The sequence below is a fragment of the Ochotona curzoniae genome, unplaced genomic scaffold, assembly GCF_017591425.1.
Source record: "Ochotona curzoniae isolate NIBS_2020 unplaced genomic scaffold, NIBS_Ocur_1.0 scaffold_3835, whole genome shotgun sequence".
NCBI lineage: Eukaryota > Metazoa > Chordata > Mammalia > Lagomorpha > Ochotonidae > Ochotona > Ochotona curzoniae.
The window spans coordinates 37,162,600-37,177,237 of NW_024467114.1; the positions used below are offsets into that span (position 1 = coordinate 37,162,600).

At 43.2% G+C, this 14,638-nt stretch overlaps 1 long non-coding RNA gene across 1 annotated transcript; it reads left to right on the top strand.

Annotated features, from left to right (window-relative positions):
- Positions 1 to 16: 16 nt before the first annotated feature.
- On the top strand, positions 17 to 12,106 carry LOC121145681. The gene is made up of 3 exons (XR_005882066.1): positions 17 to 162; positions 343 to 346; positions 12,093 to 12,106. It is a non-coding gene; the product is annotated as an uncharacterized LOC121145681 (long non-coding RNA).
- Positions 12,107 to 14,638: the final 2,532 nt, after the last annotated feature.

Here is a 14,638-nt window from a genome sequence, read left to right on the forward strand (position 1 = left end):
TTAGCATTTATTTTATGCCTTTAATTTTAGAATATTAGAGACCTTAATTGTTGTCTTTATATCTATACTTGAATTACTTATTGCATTTTAATGACTATACTAATAAGTTAAAATACCTTGCAGATCATGCAGTTCTTTCTGACTTTGGACTACATAGATGAAGTAATATTTATGTGTAAATTATAATTGTGCCGTTGTAAGCAATATTGTTGCTGTTTAATATATGAAACCTAAGTGACATCTTTGACTGTAATACCCGAAATAGTGCTTCAAGTAATCTGAAGTTTTTAGACAATAGTAGTTTAAGAGGTGTTAGTTTTAGGATAATATAGGAAAATGTAGTTTTGTAAGAATTTTGTCTTAAAAGATAATTTGTTTTTAACATTGTCCAGATAAATTTTTTTTTTTGAAAAACAAAGTTTTATATAAGTGCTTTTGTATTGAAAGATTTTTTTTATTTAAAAACTTTCATGGCTTATGACATGCTGTTTGTTAAGATTTAGAAGGATTTATTTGCCCAGATCAGCTTAAGCTTCTAAAAATAATAACATTGAGTAGCAGGAATGGGATTGCTTAAAAAGCTATGGCAGGATTAGCATTTGAAGTAGTGTTTTAATAACATTTGTACCTACTTGTCCATTGTGAAAAGTGTATTTGACTAAAACCATGTGTAGTTCAGAACATACCAATTTTGTGTTTCACTTATTGTATCAAATTACTGCTCTTAGCTTGAAATAAGGGTTGAAACTACATTTAAGGAGATTGTTGAGTGTTACTCTGTGAAGCTGAAGTTTTTGTGTGCTGCTTATAAGTGTTATCTATACTTGGGTGACAATTTTACTTTCTTAATTTATTTGAATGAGTAACAAAAAAAAATAAACAGACTAATGCTTGAGGTTGTGATTTGTAACTTTACTTTTTTTACCATATAAGGAATAAGATACGAAAAACAAACAATTGGAAGCTTGGAAAAAAAATACGCATGTGGGAAACATCAGATAACTTATAAAGAAATTCCAATCCAACTCAGAGGTGACTTCTCACAGGAAATCCTAAAAGTTGGAGAAGAGAGTGACATATTTCAGATCCGAAAAGGGAAAAATTGTCAGCCCAGAATAACATACCCAGCAAGTCTTTTATTTATATTTAAAAATGAAATAAAACATTTCTAAAGCAAGCAAAAAATGAAAGACTTCACCTTGACAGAATGTTTTCCACTACTGCCTGTTGATTGATTTATTTATTTACAAATATATTAGTTGAAGCAGTCTGGTCAAGGTCTCCCATGCAGGTACAGAGTCCCAAGACATTGGGCCATCTTCAGCTGCTTTCCCAGGACACAAGAAAGGAGCTGAATGGGAAGTGGGGCCACAGGGATTAGAACAGGTGTCCATATGGGATCCTGGCACATGCAAAGTGAGGACATTAGCTGGTAGACTACTGCAACAGGCCCAGCATATCCTCTCATAAAAAAGACAAGAGTGGAACCTGCTCCAGCTTCTGCTTCAAGAGAAGTATAAAAAACTCCTGCATGTTTCATTGAACACCTTTTCATCCCCACGGCTCCCGCTTTCTCCCTGCCTCGCAAATGCATGTGGGGAAGGCCCAAGAATGGACTTCCCTTTCACCAATAAAGGGCCTCTTTCCATCAATGAATCAAGACTTTTATCGCCCTAGTGGTCTGCGAACCTAACACTGAGTATTTGTGCAAGACAAATACAATATTGGCCACCATCTAGGTAGCAGGGTGAGTGCTACCCCGGGGGTTGGGTGAATGGAGATCTTAGCTGCATGGTGGCTGCTGGGTGTAGCTAAGTTAGGTACTCAGAGCTGTACAGCAGCAGCTGGGGGTACCTGAGTCAGGTTGGACTCAATGCTTGTGGCCCTAGCCCCAGCCACTACTGCCAAATGGTGTGCAAATCCTGGGCTTGCCCACTGGCCACCTGGTGGTGAGCTCTGGGATCTTGGGGGAGTTGAATTACAGCCGAGGAAAATCCATGGAGAAGGCCACAGTACATGTAAGTGAGGAATTAATTCTGAAAGACTCCCAACAAATGGCTGCTATATTTGCAAGTAAGTGGAGGATCTGAGACAAGGTGGTTTGGAGGGGAGAAACCGGAAGATCTATATGGGTCAGACTGATACACCTGCCAATATGGGAGTCCTGAGTAGGGCATGCTAGCATGAAACATTGCTGACCAACCAATGACGCTCCACATGGAAGTTAAGGCTGGAGAGTTGTCTAGCAAGGTTAGATCTCAGTACCTGCTGAACGTCGGAACAGGGGACAGGTCACATTAGGCACGGCCATGACACAAATCAGCATGTGAGACAACCAGGTCTGGGGTTAGATTATGTGGGGGATAAGTGGGCCCAACCCTGTGGAAATACAAGTCCCACTGGTCAGCTCAAGAGTTGGGGTGGGGATGGGCTGAGTTAAGTGTGATGATGGAACCTGTGATCATCCACAGGTACAGGGATGGGGACTAGTCTAGTCATGCTGCAGCAATCACATTTGCATCCAAAAACAGAGTAGGGCAGGATGGGCCACATGAAATCTGTGGCTTTGAATAGGCCTGGTTGTGGAGAGAGGCAGATGCTTTGGCTGGTTTGTGGTTCCCATTGGTGAGTGCAAAGGCCTGAGTGGGGATTGCTATCTGATCTGGATATGGGTGCAGTATTCCTCATCACAAGTGTTGACTTGATCTGGGATGCACCAGACTGGGCTAGACTCCTGTACCGCTGATGCTCCCTAAAACCAGGGTAGGTATATGATGGGCTAGGCCAGGTCTCTATCCCTATTGAGCCATGTGTGAGCTGTGTCAGGGGGTGTAACAGGTTGGGCTTGGCTGTAACACCCAACAGTCAAAACTGCAATGGTTTAAAGGCCAGTCGGGGAAGGCCACTGTTCTTTGTGGGACAGAAGGTGGGCTAAGTAGGACAGGACAGTTGGACCCACTGGTGTATGAGAGGTTCCGATGCAGGAGCTTGGGCAACTCCTCTATGGGGACACACAGTCCCTACAGGTGAGCACAAAAGTATAAAATGGAGCAGTCCAGTAACTTTGTGGTAGAACTAGTTCGGGCCAGTTAATATCCCCTGCTGATGAATCTGAGCACCAGAATGGAATGTGGGTTTAGCAGGATTGGGTTGCAACACATTCCAGTTCATGAGAAGGCTAGGACTGGGGCACAACTAGGCTGGGCAGGCTGTAGCTTATACCAGTATGAGCTGAAATTGGGAGTGGGCTGTACCCAGGCAGGCCACAGCACCCACTGGCAAATGCTGAGGTGAGATGGGCCATGCCAGACTTGTCAGAAGCCCTCGAGCAGCACAAGTGAGGCCAAGGGAGGAAGGGTTGAACCCAGTAAGGAGCCTGTGTGAGGTGCCTATGCTAGAACACCATTCCCACTGGTGAGCATGAGAACTGTGACAGGGGCAGGCTAGACTGGATAGGGCTATATTTGAGGTCGGACTCCTTAAGCAGGATCAGGGGAAAGCCAGGCTGCATTGACTGTTCCTACTGGAGCATGCACAAACAGAGTGGGATTGGGCTTGTTGAGCTGTGCTGCAGCATCAGCAGGGAGATACTGACACGGGAGACAAAAGCTGTCAAGTTAAACTCAATAACTACCTGAAAGTGCAACATTTCAAAGTGTGAGTAGGGCCAGTAGGGCAACAGTGGGCATTTCCCTCTTGGGTTGATGCTCCAATGAGGAAGTATTAGAATCAGAATTGGGACAGGCATGGCCAGACAGAGTGGCACCCAGTGGAATGTCTTTGGACTGGATAGTGGGGCTGATTGGGTTTAACTATGCTTCAAAGTTCATTGATATGTATGAGAACTGAATGGGATGTGGGACAGACTGGAACAGGATGTTCTATGTACTGGCAAGCACAGGAACCAGGGCAGGAGGTGGGCCTTGTTGGGATTACTGCAGATCACTCTGACTGATTAGCCTGTATCTCCCACTGGTTTGCGTGGGATCTGAGTGTGCAGTGGGCAGGATCGGGCTGGACTGCAAGAGCCATTGGCTTGTGTGGAAGACAGGAATGAAGATAGAACTGACTCAGCAATTACAACCACCAGCATATGTGTAAGCTGATTGGGACAACAGATTCTGCCGGACCCTGGATGACCACTTGAGCTGGTGGTGAAGAGGGTGAAGACACTTCCTTTTAGAGCAAGAATACTAGTCGTAGGGTTACCGAGGGTAGAGATGCTTCCTATTTGGTTCAGGAAACATCTTGTTTGGAGACAGTGGTGTGGGGACACTTCCTAATATAGTGATAGACATGGTGCTTCCTGTCAGGGTGTAGGGTCAAGGACACTTCCTGAGTTATTACTTCCTGTTAGGGTGGAGGGGGAAGAGCACTTCCTCTCAGTTAATGTCTGTGTCTTCCCAGCAGGGATAAGAACCACACAGTGCACCAGAATACCAGGTTCATCCACAGGTGTCATAACAGGTTAGGGCAGTCACTTAGGTAAGTGTGAGCTGAGAGAGCAACTGCACATGATCAGCAGCCTGGCCATGCAGGTGACCACCATAAGACAACAAGATCACTCCGTGACTGGAGTTTGGTGTGGGAGGTCACCTGTGAATCTCTGTCTGCTTTGCCTACCTGGTAGGTCATAGGCCCATGGCACACTGTGTCCCCCAGGGGAACCATGACAAGTTTTATCTTACTGAGATTTCATCCTGGATTGTTCACTGGGCATACGATGAGAGCAGTGTCCTGTACCACAGTTTCTTTTTTCTGTCCTTGGAGGAGTTGTGCTGGGATTTTCCTGATAAGCATTTCTAAGTTGAATGCGACTCATATCCTATTTGCTAGCCACATGTGATGAATGTAATGGGAAGCCTAGCTTTCTGCATCCATGCTAGCTCACTGCCTACCTGCCCATGACCTGAGGTACAGCTTCCAGCAGTGCATGAGGAATGTGTCATTTGACTTGGTTGGAGGGTCCATAGAGACAGGCATGAAATTTGGAGCTTTCTGGGTGATCTGAATTTACCAGCAGGTGCTGGGGACCCTGGATCTTGAAATATCAAGGCAAAGAGGTAAAGAAGGATGCACTGGTGGCTTTGTGCGTGAGAGACTGTGGGAATTTTTTTAAATTATTATTTCTGGCTTCTTTCACCAGAAGGAGCACTTCCTCACCAGGTTTTTCTGTTTCTGATTATCCTACTTCCTTTCTCCATGGCAGAGACAGAAATGTCTACAGTGGCTGGCACACCAGTGAATATGAGACATGGACACACATTTGCACAGGGAACAGGTTTATTGCTTCACATTGGTCATGGGGAACACAGAACACAGGAAAGGGACACCCAGTCGCCAGGATATTGTGATTGCCATTACCTGTGGGAACATCAAAGCATTGAAAGAAAAGATTAGAGACGGATGCAAGAGCAGGTATTACCAGAAGATCAGGGGGAAGATTTTTGCCCTGGGTTCCAAAAGCCTTTGGCAGTAGGTGCCTCAATAGAGAAGGAAATGTTGATAGCAGCTGTGATTCACAGCAGAAACAGCTTCTGGAACAGTCTAGAAGGTATTTCTGGAACATTCTAGAAAAAGTTTCTGTCAGTTCTGGAAGGCATTTCTGGAACGTTTTGGAAAGGAATTGCAAAACTTTCTGGGAAGCCTTTTCCAGAACATTTTGGCAGGCTTTAAGAAAGCTTCATGGAATTTCTCAAAAGGATTTCTGTCAGCTTTGGTCAGCACCCACTGCTCATTTTACATGTCTCAGCATCCAAAGTGCACAACTGCTTTGGGTAGCTCCACCCACATCTGTCTGGATCCACCTGCCCCAGCCCCACATCAGTGTCAACTCACCAGGATTTGTCCACGGAATCACTGCTAGCAAGCGTCTGCAGGGAAGACAAGTGTGCCACATCAGCCCTGCCCTTGACCCCACCTGACACTGTCCATGTGGGCATTGCCATGGCAGCTCACCATGTGATGCCACTTCCTGGATGTTTTCTCGGGATATTCCATTCGCGTCAGTGGCGTCTCCATATGACTGAGTCTGTGCACGACTTAGCTGGCCACCCTGGGCTGCAAGGGGTGCAGGAAGAGAAACACATAAATCAGAGTTCAGCCATGACATGGTATTGGGGACCTCTTGGTCTCTTTCCAGGCCCTGCCAACACTGACTCCTCTCAGCCATAGAGGATTAAACCACGGAAGATGCTTTGCCGTGAATATGAAAACCAAGTATCATAAATATATAAATGAATGACTAGGCTATAAACACACGATTGTGAATATGCATATTAGGATTAGGGAAACAGAGGTGAGTTTGTGTGTAGGGTGCATGTTTGAATGAGAGGAAAGAATTGTCAAATCAAGGGTTTGTAGTTTTCTAGTGAAAAACCATGGACATGCAAAGTAGTATGTTAATGGAGGGGCTGAATATGCAGACAAGGGGTCTGAATATGCAGATCATAGGTTTGCATATGTGAGCGTGCTTTATGAAGAGGCAGATAAGGCGGGAGCCTAACTCACCCAGGGCCACAGTCATGTGGGTTTCATGCCCATTGACATCCACGTTGTGGTTGTAGAAGACAATGAAGCCAGGCTTCTGCACCAGGAAACGGTAGTAGTTCTCCCCAGAGTCTGTGAGAGATGCAAAGAGTGACCAATTCCAGTGGTTGGGGGGCAGGGTTACAGGGTGGCGGTCCACCCTAACCCCAGAACCCAACCTGAGCCTGGGGTTCCCTGTCACTCACACTCGCTCCTGTAGTTTCCGTCTGCCCCCTTCTCACCCACGACAGTGTACAGGACACAGCGGCCATCCTCCCTGCAGGGGGTGGGATGTGGGATGAGGTGTCAGTCACCAGACTTTTAAGCAACTGTGCAGGAATTGCTCTCAGGCACATCAACTCTGGTAATCGCTATGGCCACCAGGAGAAACCATCCTCCAACACATCTATCACTCACATTTACATGGCAACCTTGGCAGATCCTCTCACCACTCTGCCCTTCAGGTGAAATTTCTGCACCTCCGACCCGCCCCCACAATCTCCCAGCGTGCCCAGGGAGCATGCCCACTTGATGTAGAAGCTCAGGGTGATGGTCTGGCAGCCGGCCCCAGCACATTCAATCGTCCGGAAGTAGGGTCGCAGAGGCCCGCCCTCGCTCGTCTTGGATGGATCATCAGAGGCCACAGCCTTGGTGGTCCAGGAGCCAGTCACCTGTGGGGGAACCAATGCACTTGTCCCTTTGTCCTCCTGCCCGCCAGCCCTGCCTCCTCCCTGTCAATCCACGCAATGTCCACAAAGACCACTGTAGAGCTGCCTATCAACCATATGAAAGCAAGGTCACTCCAGCAGCACCAGGGCCAGGGATCACCTCTGCTGAGTCCACGTCTGCCCGCACTGCTGCCAGCACGAGGGCGAGGAAGAGCAGCACAGCCTTGGTCGTCATCATCTTCTTCATCACCAGTTGTTGAGACTCAGGCTGATGAGGCAGCTGCCCTCTTTTATACCGGTGCCCATTCATCACGTGGGCTGTGACTGAGCCTCTGTAAATATCTGGTTGGACGTCAATGCTTGCCCATCACGTGGTGCTGGGGTAATCTGCAAACATCCTGGTTGGCCATTGCCAAGCAAGCCTGAGAGACAGATCCCCACTTCCTTTGGCTTGTGAGGAGGGGAAAAGTTCTGGCCATAGAGTCATGGATAGTGCTATGGAGACAGTTGTGGGCCATGTGTATGACCCCATGTATGTGTCAGTAAGGACCCACAGGGATCTATCATGGACGTCTTTCAGCCTTGTGGAACTTTCTCAAAAATTCTCCAACTTCCACATTTTGACACATTCTGAACAAGTCTGTCTCAGATTATTCTGGGAAAGTCTTTCCTTTCCCAAACATTCTTCCACAGTCTGTGTCTTTGAGAACATTCTGAATAAATCTCTGTTTTCCAGAACATTCCAAAAGAGTATTCTGGACTATTCTGGAAGATTACCTGTCTTTCTGTGACCTTGATTTGCCCCCTGGGTCCATAGCCTCCTGGTAACCTCCACGCTGACTTCCTTGTGACCAATGTTATGACCACATCAGACCAAGACTCTGCCGTAGAAAGGTCCAGAAACAATTGCAGACACTTGATCAGCTTGGGTGATGGCTGCCACACCTGATTATTGTGTGACCTTTTGGCAGAACTTGGCATCATGCACAATCCAGTGAGTGACAGTGACCTTCATGCTCTGTTGTGCCTTGCATGGGTGAATGGATCTGGTTTCTTCTTATTTTATGTCCCCCAAACACCACAGGGAACACTCATTTTTAGGTCTTCGACCTCATGAGGGCATGAGGGAATCAGGGGGACACATTGGGGGGCTGATGTGCTTGAGAGGCCACTCTTTTCTCAATTGTTACTGAAACATCCAGAACTTTCCAGGACTTTCCAGACCCCTCCCGTAACAGTTCTTAACCTTTCAGAACATTCTGGGACTTTACAGAATGTTTTAGAATCTTCCAAAACATCTCAGAACCAATCAATATTATAGAACCTAATAAAGCTTTCCAGAACCTCCCAGAACCTACCACAGTTTTCCTTAACTTCCCAGAAGTTTCCCATTCTGGAAAGGTCAGAGGTCCTTGGGGGGAAACATGGGAAGATGGAGAGGCCTGCTAGGCCATCCTTTTCCATGTCCTCAATCTTTCATGAGCATGTAGGATTTTCCAGAAGCTCCGAGAACCTTTCCTAACCTTCCAGAACATTTTGGGACTTTCCAGAAATGGTCAGAAGCTTTCTTCCAAAATATCTCAGAACTGTTCTTAATTTTACTGAACCTTATTGAGTTTAGCAGAATGTTCCAGAACCTTTCCAGAAGCTACTGAAATTTTCCTTAACTTCCCAGAAGCTTTCCATTCTGGAAAGGTTAGAGATGTCAGGCTTTGGAGAATGACTCCCGCATGTCTTGGTTCTGTTTGCTTTTGGGATTTCATGCATCTACCCATGGAGGAACAGCCTCCAGAATGTTCTCTGAGCATGTTTGTCCCCATCAGTCAGAGCCAGTCTTCTGGCATTTGTGTCTTTAATCCCTGCTGAAAGAAACGTGACTTCCCATCACCTGTCTGTCAGTATTCCCATTTGTCACAGGCTCCAGCCTCCTCAGGATGTTTATGGTTCCCAAACAACTGCTTGTCAGACACCCAGAGATAGCCAGAACCAGGTAGGTGGGTTTCTGGGTCCTGCTCAGAAAACCACCAGGAAAATTATATGAATTTTTTCTTTTATGATTTGCAGTTTCTGGCATGCAAAAGTGTACAACACTGTAGAACCTGTTAATACAGATATGGATCAAATTGTTCTGCAAAATTTACAGTTTAATATTGAAGACACATATATATTAGAAACATGAAATACCTATTTTATGAAAAATATTTTCATTTGTAGTGATAATGTAATTTCATATATATCAATATAATTCATTATATACAAATATTGATAGGAATTTAACATTCAAGTTTATGATTCTATATCTATAAATGTCAACATAATCCCAATATCCATTGAAAGGTTGAAATGATTTATTGGATTAAACATATACTTAATCATAAGAAATACATAAAATATGAAAAATATGAGTTTGAAACAATCTAGAGATCAATATATGTAAAATGGATTTTGACAGTGTTACATTCGATTTTACATGATGATATTATTTAATGTATCAATGTACATTATTAACACATATGAATATGATTCCAAGATCTGGAGGTATATTTATTAAATTCAATCTACGGATGCATAATTGAATGTAAAATATGAAAATCTAAAAATAAGTTATAATATTATTAAATATAAAAAATCTGCCATTATTGACAAAACGTATTTTAATCTAAATTTATAATGTTGTGTATATTTTTTGGTAAAAATACATGTGCAACATTATTTGAAATACAATTAATGCATAGATGAAATTAAATATCTATAAACATTGATATAATTAAGTATAAGCATCCAAAAATAAAATTAAATGTATAACATCTCTTTTTAGATTATTTGACTTCCATTGAGGAAACACAGCTGTTGAGTATAGAAAACTAGTGTAAAAGGCCTTTATTCAAGAAACTCTGCCTCAGCCCTTTCTCCCATGCAATGGAGAAGCAGAGACCCAAACGGGAGAAGTCAGGGACAAAAGGCACACAAGAGAGCATGCAGGAGGATTTAAAATCCGTCCTGAAATTGAGACCCCAATGGATTCAGCTCAAGTCCTTCATAGGTGAGGCTTGCATTTGTCAATAGGTAAACCCATTTCCATCAGGGCTTTGCTGACTTGGTGAAGCTCTGCCTCTCTACTGTCCCTGAAGTGTCTGCCCTGAGGCAAGGGTAATATGTCAGATCTGAGGCAAACTCTGCCCGTTTTCTGTAACTGCAGCATCCATTCATTCCGGTCTCTTGATTATAGGAAAAGTGGCAATGAGTTTGACCTGGCTATTTCCTGTGGAGGAGGGGCATTGTCATTACGCAAGGTCCAGAAGAGGCTCTGCGGGCTCTGGAATATAAAGGTGGAATAGCATTTGGTTGAAAGAGACCTGTAAAGCTTTGAACACTGTGATTATGAATGAAGTGAATATTGCAAGAAATGAGAGGATAAAAATCAGAAGCATCTCTCAGTTCCTATCTCTCCCATGTTTGAAATATCCTTGAGCTTGTAACCAACATTCGGGAGTACCCTGAAACCCACAGGGAATTGAGGAAGATGAGGGTGATCTTGGGCTGATGGTTGCTTAGCCTTGAAGCCTTTCAGGACTTATCTGTCAAAAGGAGCTTGTGCCATGATTGGTCAGTTCCCATTTCGTGCACGATGTTAGTTCTGAGACTATTGCCTGGTAAAACATATCCTGATTTTGCTAGCCTTGCTCAAGATCTGGGGGTCAAATAAGTCCCGATTTTTAGGATACAACCAAGAGGTGTTTAGGAATCCACTTCAGCAACAAAGTAGAGACAATGAACTGGCTAAAGAGAGAGACTTGCCCCCTGCTCCCTGGTCTAGCCTGTCCCCAAAGTGTATGACAGAATTTGGTGCAGATTCAGTCTGACTTTGTGTGTGATCACTACAGGAAAGAACCTGCTGTGCACCAGGACAGGAAAGAACATAAGGAAAATGACCTGACCAAATTAGCACTCATTTATTTTAACCCTGAATGTAAATGGATTAACCAAATCTATCAAACATCAGAGAAAAGTAGAGTGTGTCAAAAAAAATCAAACAAAACATCTATTTGTTGCCCACAGGAGACTCATTTCACCAAAAATATCAGCTGAAACTATACTTCATGGATTTTGATTTTTTTTAAAAAAATTCATTTTTGCAAAACATTTCCCTTTTCCTTAAATTCTTCACTGACCCATGCATCAGTTTCTTCAAGCAGCATTATTTTCTTCAAGAAGATTCATGATTTTCTGTTTCATTTCTTCAGCAACACATTAGTCATTCAGTAGCATGTTATTTAACTTCATGGCATTTTTAATTTCTTTTTGTTTCTTCCTGCTGTTGATTTTGTGTTTGTGAGTTTTCATTTAAGGGGATGTATAGCGACTGTGTATTGGAGACTATCATACCCAGAAGCATGTCATTGCACTTTATGGCATTGTAAATTTCTATTTTTCTTCCTGTTAATGATTTTATAATGTGGCTTTTCTTTTAAGGGGACTGATAGTAACCATGCAATGTAGACTATTATATCCAGATATTTGGATGCAAGACAGTATGGCATCTCTACTTCCAGATCAAAGATGGACCTCCAATGAAACTGTTTATTATATATCGATAGTAAGATACTGGACTCTCTGCCATTTTCCATGTCCCAAATGATGCGATTCAAAAATTACCATTGTCGTCTTTCCCCGCCCAGCACAATCAGCAAAGAAAAAGTAAAAAGCAGAGCTCAGAAGTTTGCACTTGATGATGATATTCCCACTTGTCTAAGAAGACCAAAGAAAAAGTAGCAATGAATCTTGGGAATTTGATGTCATGAATAGCAAATCTCAAGAAAGTATCGCTACAGGAAATTAGAAAAATGGCCAGTGAACTTGATCATTTGAAACGTACAAAGTCTGATAGACCTGCAGCAGCCTTTATTTTTCCTTATGCTCTGCAGCCATCCCCTCCTCCCTCTCCCTGGTTGTGGCCATCACTGTCACTTCTGATTTCCTGAGCATGATGGACTTGGGAAAGTTCACGTTGGACACACATTATGATTCTAACACATTATGATTCTAACACATTATGATTCTAAAGAGGAGAACATAGGGTAGGGGAGAGAATTTGGAGAGGAGGAGGGGGAGCCCACTGCCAACTAAATCATATCAAAAAACAAGAAAAACTATGGAAAATATTTGAGTGATAACCTTATGTCAATAATTAAACCTAATCTGTATTTTTTTTCATATACGGAGATTCACTGTTGTTCCCTACAGTCCTAAAGCTTTTGCCACAGTGTAAAAAAATGGTGCCTGACGTACCACTACTACAGTTCCTGATCTGCTTGCTGGCCATCAGATATGAGGGCTACCCAGACCTGTCTTGTGTGGAACCTGTAGAATGACACGTTTCTGCAGTTCACTGACTCAGAAATTAGTTCACTCCCAGCTCAGCCTATGTTCATTCCTTTCCCTTGCCTTTGCAAAATGTCACTCAATTCAGCTCTAGGTGGCTGACTGGGCTGTGAAATCCACCCTGTTCTAACACTGCCTGTATTGAATCTGTGGCTCTGTCTCTGCTCCTGGTCAAATCAAACAGACCAGCAGGATGGACAGTTCTTTGTCTGGGTTCACATCCCAAGCTCCCACTGAAAGTCCCTTCCCACCTGGTTGCTGGTGGAGTTCTGGCTGCTGGTGGAGTTCAGATTCCCGTTAGCTGAATGCCACTGCAGTATCAGTCACAGCAACACCACACCGTTTTGCTTTCCTGTGTCTGTCAGTCTCCAGGTACGCCTCTGTTGTCGTTCTGTCCTCTACTATTTCCTGGAATGTGCCCTCTCTGCTTCATCCTGATTAAATGGTTTTCCGTCCATTTAAATGTGGCCTTATCCTATTCTGCCATCTCCATGTAAGGGGATTCTATACCTAACATTTATCTAACTTCTAATATAGATATTAAGCCTTTTTGGAAGCCCAAAATTTCAAGTTTCAAGTTTAGGTCTTTTGTATTTCATGTGGGACCTCTTGGAAATATCAAAGGATTTAGACAATTTGTAGAGACATAGACTGACCAGATGATTTGGGTTTTATTAAAGATATTGTCAAATGCTAAGTGGTAAAGTTTTGCTATCTCAAAATGCTACTACTACAGATGTCTAATTAGATTTTGTGTATTTTCAAGAGTTTCAGAACAGAGGAAGCTTAACATGAGTAAAATGAAGGACAAAAAGCCCTGAGTGGCCACAATGTATTTAACACATCCCAACTGCTGATCCTGGATTCCTGGGTCACAGGATTTGCACTGACTGCCTATAAGCAGGGAAATCAACATCTGATCTCCTTCTCTTTGAGTGCTCATCTGGGACTCTGGAGAGCTGGACACAGCACAACGTCATGAGTCAGGATCCGTATGAGACATCATTACAAGCCATCAGGTTTCTGAATGGTGTGAGAGTGGTGGTCACTTGTCTGTGTTGCTGTCTATGTTTCTGTAAAAACTATTTGACTCTACAGGTGTGGTGCAGAGATAACAACTATTAATCAAATCTCCATTCTTACAGTTCTGTAATGTGTATTTTACAAAAATAAAAAACGGTGTTGCTTACTGTAACACTACGTGCCCTCTATACTCCTTGGGATGAAATAAGGAATGACTTCCTCATAAATTATCTCTATACCACTATTTTAGTCAGTGTTATTTTAAAAAATTTAAATTGTTAACATACATTACTAATCAAAAAAATATTGTAATGGGCCTGGTGCGGTGGTGGCGCAAGTGGTTAAGGTCCTCGCCTTGCACGCCCGGGATCCCATATGGGCGCCAGTTCTAATCCCGGCAGCCCTGCTTCCCATCCAGATCCCCACTTGTGGCCTGGGAAAGCAGTCGAGGATGGCCCAAAGCTTTGGGACCCTGCACCCACATGGGAGACCAAGAAGAGGCTCCTGGCTTCGGATCGGCATAGCATCGACCGTTGTGCTCACTTGGGGAGTGAATCATTGGATGGAAGATCTTCCTCTCTGTGTCTCCTCTCTGTATATCCACCTTTCCAATAAAAATAAAATAAATCTTTAAAAAAATATTGTACTTTTTAAGTACTATTAAATGTATTTTAGAGTTTTCTATAACAAAGCATTATTTAAAAACAGATGTGCTCATCTAATGTATATTTTCTAAGTCATCTTAGAACAGTTAAATATAAGTTGGACAAAGGTAAGAAACAATTGGGGTCCTTTCAAATACCATGTAAGGTAACAGGTGCCTCTTTTTGTTTACAGAGGTGTGTGTTTCCAGACATGACTATCTGAAATTTGACTGTTGAAAATCTTTCTTGAAATTCAGTTTTATGTTCTATTCTACATACATTTATAAAATATGTTTTAAAAAGAATGGCAAACTTACGTTAATAAAAATAAAAAGCAATTCTAATCAATTACTGTGGGTAATCCACTGTGGGTCCAGCTAGAGGAGCTTATAG